This window comes from Limanda limanda, chromosome 13 (assembly GCF_963576545.1).
Source record: "Limanda limanda chromosome 13, fLimLim1.1, whole genome shotgun sequence".
Classification (NCBI taxonomy): domain Eukaryota; kingdom Metazoa; phylum Chordata; class Actinopteri; order Pleuronectiformes; family Pleuronectidae; genus Limanda; species Limanda limanda.
This window is the reverse complement of record NC_083648.1, coordinates 15,469,255-15,475,858: the sequence shown is the minus strand read 5'-3', so window position 1 is coordinate 15,475,858 and position 6,604 is coordinate 15,469,255.

The window sequence follows — 6,604 nt, the reverse complement described above, 5'->3', positions numbered from 1 at the left end:
CTTATTGCAGAACATTTTAAAAGGCTTCGGGGTGAGTATCGAGTGTGACTTGCTTCAGTGAATATTTCAGCCTAGAGGAATTCTTTGAAGTAATGGTCTGCTAAGTAACTTCACTGCATTGAGCTCAATAGTTCCTCCACACTACTTACAGAAATGATTTTCCTTTTGCATGCATCCATTTGCGAAAAATCGTAGCACGCATATTTGAAAATGAGAAATTATGTGCGACGTTAAGTAAATGCAAAGGTGTGTGTGTTTATACATATATTTATATGTGTGTGTGTGCAGCAGAAAGGATTTCCAGATTTTCCAGCTCTCCTGCAAACTAATGGGTTATTTGTCATCTGCAGAGTAAAGGATTTTTAAAAGTCAAGCCAGGACCGACTCCCTCCCTATCCTTTCTCTCGCCCTCCCTCTCTTTCCCACTACCCCCCTGACACTCGCAATGGGAGATCGATAGGTTATTGATCAACTCTCTCTATCGCCAACCCACCAGACTAATCACCTTAACACCAGCCCAACTCTCTCTCTCTCTCTATCTCTCTCTTTCTCTCTCCTTCCCTGTTGCTCTCTGTTTCCGTCTCTCGCTCTGTTGCTCTGTCTCACACTCATTTGCAGTGTAAACATCGCTTTTTCTCCATTTGGAGCTCAAAGCTGGCTTGATGAGTGTTTTCCACCCTCTCTGAGGTAAACACACACACAGAGGCTTTTAAATTATCCAGATATTAAATTCACATCTTTGTATCTCCTTCTCCACTTGTCAATAATTACCCAACAGAATCTCTGTAGCTGCGCATTTGATAAAACAAGGAGATTTACCACTGTGGCCGAGTGCTCTTCATCTATCTCTCATTTCTCGCACTCCTCCTCTCCTGCACTCCCCTGCCTCCATCTCTCTATGTCTGTCTTTGTTCGAGGGCAAAATCGATGAGAGGTATGAAACTAGCATATTTCTCTCGCTGTGCTGAGGAGACCTGAGGGAAGCAGACACGGAGAAGATGGTTTACTGTACATTTATTTTTGTCTTGTTAATGCCTGTTTTGGGGTTAGGGTCAATTTCTTAAACACGGTAAGATCATGGTAGATGCTGTTGATGCTTTCGGAGCAAAAATCTCCAATCTTTTCAGGGAGAAGTTAGAAAGAAAAAGCTGAGAGAAGTGTGTTTTGACTGTGACCCTTACATGGCCTCAAAATTATATATGTGAACACAGGAAAATAGCTCAAAATAAAAAATTAGATTTATAAAACTGCACATCTGTTCTTAGACCTACAACGCCTCCACATACATAAATAATGAATGATCAGAAACCCAGCTCCTATTCAAACCCATCATAAATTATACAATTGACTAATCCAACAACACATTAGCACAAAGAGAAGGGAACAGGAACAACAAAGTCTAGGAACACAGAGGTCAGCAATGTTGTTGTTTTTTCTTTCTTTTCTTTCCGGCGCTGCTGTCGATCCAGGCCAAGCAAATGAAGTCCGATGCATCCCTTTTGGGTACAGGCAGCGGGAGGTTTTCCTGTGGCCCTTTAGACTTATAATCTGTTGCATTGCCTCTGTAAGGGGAAGATAAGAGTTTCCCCTTATAAGCCTTTAAATGCATTGAATGATGTGATGAAAAGCAGATAATCCCTCGAGGAAGCATCAGGTGACCTGTGACCTTTGGATATAAAATGCTTGAAGATGATATTGTTCTCACGGGGAGCTGGTGAACTGTTCCGGAAGGGGTGTATATTTGATACTTGAATTCCCTCCATATAGCTTTGAAAACACATATATACTCCAAGCCGGCAAACTCAACTGCAGAAACAATATGGCTGTGCAACACACACACACACACACACACACACACACACACACACACACACACACACACACACACACACACACCTCGCAAGAGAATTGATTGACTATTCTGTCTCAATACATCTCTCCTTCTGTTACTTAGCAACCGGTGCCTGGGAGGCTATGGATGGTGGAGAAGTTGTACCACTGTGCATTTTCAGTTGATAAAGAGATATGATTAGCCAAAATGTCACCATTACTGTTGCATGTGGTGAAAAGAAGGAAAAACCCAATCACTAATGAAAGAGGAAACATGAACGCCTGGTCTTGTTGTTATTTTAAACCCCAACCCCTAAATTCTGGACTTTAAAGACACCACAGGAGAATTATAATCAATGACAAAAACATCACAGTCTGGTTCCTCAGTATTGTGCCAATTAAGCAAGTAGATTAAGTTCTTAAGTTCTTTTAACCAATGGGATCTTTTGAATTAATTAATGCTAAAACAAGCTGTTTTGTGTGGGCACGTTCACTTTACTGTCCTAAGGCTGACGTATTTTCTTTTACTTTGAAAATGTTGATGACAGACTGACTATTTTTTAAGATCATTTAAAAAATATATAGATTTTAGACTTCAGGCTTTGGCTTCAACACTTAAACACTTCCGTGATACAAACAATGAACTGCAAAGTAAATGTTTAAATCAAAATGTGATGAGGTTTATTAAACCCATAATATTGTTTTAACCTGGTCTTAAAAACAGTTGAAATCAAATTGCTTTACTTGATTATGCACATCGTGCAGTAAAACACTTTCAGCGTATTCAGGTATCTAAATGAAAACAATTTGTTATGTGCGCTGTATGAGAGCATCAAATCATTACACATCTAAACCTTTCATTATTTCACATATAAATACAAACTCTAATATGGACAAACTGTAATTTATCCAACACAGTTAATGTTTTAATAGAATTTGCAACCAAAATATATATGGAAAATATCACCCTGTTGTTGATACCAAAATTTAAAAAAATTAGGTGACAAATATACAATTATAACAAATAACAATATTGATTCACCATATTGTTTCACACAATTGTGAAAGGCGTAGTTTGGGCAAATCAAGAGCAGGATATTTTTGGGAAAAAAAAAATCTTTCTTCCTTCTTATGTTGTAAATTCCTTATATGTATCTTACAGTTCACTGGAATCTGAGTCTGTCAGCTTTCAGCCAACAAACATTTTGTGTTTATAGCTGAGTCTTGCTCATAGAGTAAAATGTAATTAATAGCCCATTTTGTTCTTCTATACATGCAGTTAGTTCCACTATCATTGTTAGCTGTGGACAGGTTAGGTTGTTTTTATAGACGTCTTTATTTCTAATGCAGCTGTATTTGCACATACATTGAAAATAAGCTGCAGGGTTCCTCTCAAGCAGTGAACCTTAGTATATTTTGACAACATGACCGAGGGAAAATCTGGAATGCTTTTACTGCTAAATGAGATTTTCTTTGCTTTGCTCTTTTTGGACTTTTAATTGTTTTTTTTTAGGCTTTATTAATTCAAAAGGCCTATTTTATTATATATACATTATAACAATCAATTAGCCTTTAATTGCCTGTCTGGGATGTGCATGTAGGTAACCAAAAGTTATAGAAAATAGGAAATCACAAAAACTTCTTGGAAGGTAGCTATGGGAACTTTGCACAAAGATCCTCATAAACAAGATCATCACTGAAAGATACAGTAAAAATAGGCAAAGAGACATAATCAAAACTTCAACTCAGATCTAGCCTCATTAAGATTTCCAAGCTCTGCATGACACACACACACGCGCACACACACACACACACACACACACACACACACACACACACACACACACACACACACACACACACACACACACACACACACACACAAACACACACAGACATGCCACAAACTTGATTATTAGAATCAGATCAATGACCTCACCATCATCACATAGGCCTGTACTACTGTACAATAACCTACATGTTTTTAGACTAAAATAACTCGAACTGAATTTTAACACAACTAAAACAATAAGTGGTTCATGTCTGTTTTTTTAATTAAATAAACAAAATCATTTTCATTATCAAACATATTAATCCTAATCCAAACAACCTCTGCTCTTGAACCACATCGATGTAAGAAGCTGAATTACAAGCAAACACGGATCTGATGATTAACCCCATTTGAAGGAGGAGGAATAAAACAACACGGCTGACATTTATTTTTCCTCCGTATATTTGTGGTGTCAGTCAGTCATGTGCTACAGGTCAGAGCCTGACCGCTGAAACCAGCGCACACCACCGCTTCTGTTTAGGAAACAGCGCCGAGTGGGAATGAAGGAATCGATGATCAATATATCGAACGCAGCGATCAATTTCTGAACTTTAGGGGAAACAGCTTAATCACGGAGCTTTATGACATCCAGAAATAACAGTCTGTGTAAATGTCCCTCTTTAATTTATGGGCTGCACTTCGGTAAAATTGTGTTTGGCTCATGGCAATATTTATAATTGTGAATAAAATCTGGCAAATAAAATTAAAGAAGCTGCAATAAGAACATTGGGTTCGGTTTGTATATTTCGTGAGTCTTTTGTGTGGGAGGACATGAGGCCTATAGCTCACTGAGGACTCAATACATAACGAGTGCGTCTGTGTGTGTGTGTTTCCGTTTCTCCTCACTCATTTTCTTTATTTCTTAAAAACTGCGAGGACTTAAATAATAACCTGTAATTTAATAAATAATAATGATTTAATTAAAGATTTTATTCGAAAATCACAATTTTGAATTATTAAAAAAAGTAATACTATTAAATGTATTCATGTTTGCACAGTGTAAATGTATTACAACGTATTGGCTGCAAGTTTCAAAACGTATTTTGTTAAAGCTTTATTTTTGTATTTTGTTGACCTTTGAATCAAAGACAGAATCTGCAATTCCTCCTTAATGTTTAATAAAGTAACTTAATAATAGCCCACGTAGTGAAATAATTGTTTTTCTCTCTTTTCGATTATTTCTTTATTTGTCCAGAAAATTAAATATACGAGAACCTTTTAAACACCAATGAAAATTAAAAAGACAAACAGACTATTGACGCAACGAATCGACACAACTGGTTTAAAGCTTCTCAGTTTTCCTTCCTACACACACACACACACACACACACACACATACACACGCACACATACACACGCACGCACACACACACACACACACACACACACACACACACACACACTCAGACACTAAGATAAAAAGGTTGCCGTGAGAAGTGAGCGGTTGTTACGTGCATCAGTCACAGGCACTGAGCTCGGTGCTGATGTGTGTCCGTTTGTTTCTGTTTGTTTGTGAACACACTGATCACAGCAAAACTACTGAGCATGTGACCGTGTGCAAAATTACAAACAGCAAATGTAGTTTACAATAAAAAATAATAATAACAATAAACTTAATTTATATAGCACTTTTTAAAAAGTGCAAGAAAAAAGAAAAGCCTAATAACACATAAATAATATAAATGTCAGTAACAGGATATGTTGTGAATATCATTAGTATCATTATTATTGGTAGTAGTATTATTTGAATTGGCGTAGTCTACTCTATTTTCAGATATCCAAAATATTGATTCAGCACACTCTCCAAAATGACCAAACAGCCTCATAAGACGTATCCATCAACTTGCAAGTTTATTTATTCTTTTAAAACCTATAGTAACCTATATCTATAACAATACAACAATACTAATATTGTATAATAATAAATATAATATATTGAAGGAAAATCTCGAGAGTTAATGGTTTAGTTGCAAGTTCAAAAAATATCGTATCATATTGACGTGGAATTTACTAAATATTATTTTTGTGCAGCCTGAATAAACTCTGTGAGGACACAACCACAAACTGAGGCTGGTATCTGGTCTTGGTAAACTTCGAATGATCCATCCAGCGCGTCAGTGTCCTTTCAAGTCTGCAGCGTCTGGGATCCTAACTTTGTGACCTCCTGCCCCCCCCCCCCCCCCCCCCCCTCTCTCTCTAACCGGCCTGCGACACGTCATTAATCTCTGTCAATCAATACTTCGATCAGGTTTATCACTAAGCGCATAAATGCAAAACCATACAGTCCGTGGGAAAACAAAGTTTATCTGTAAGGAACTCCTGCGTCCGGAACCTGATGCTGACTGTATTTTACCCCAAAATTCGCGACGCACACGGGCCATCATCACCTGTCTGTTTCTGTCACACGTTCACAGGCAGCTTGACATGCACACATGCACACGCTCAGGTATAAATGTGCACGACGATTTCTCCGTCTCTCAAAACTAAAATGTACATAAAGGATGGGTTCCAACTGTGAAACATCCAAAGTGGGACGTTGTTTTCCCAGCTCGTTTTCCTCCAGGTGAAGGGGAACTATTAAGAATCCCCTGCTCGTACCCGCCCCACATTTTAAATACACAGAGGCGCGCTCCCTTGTCTCTGACACGTGGCTCAGCCTGCTCCTAGTGGAAGCGCTGTTGGTCCAGAGATGAGATATCGCCCTGGAGAGCTCCCGTCCACATGAACGCATAAAGCGCAAAGACGCCGCGGAGTCGTCCGGTTCTGAGGCTGCATCGGAACAAGAGAACCGATATCTCCACTGCACCGGATTGATCGGGGAATTTTTGAATCAATGGATTGGCGTTCGAACGTAATTTTATCGCTCCAGGAGGGTTAGAGGGTTAAGGGCGAGAGCGCGCGTCGCTGAGTGAGAGACAGGAGCGAGAGACAGGGGGAGAGGGT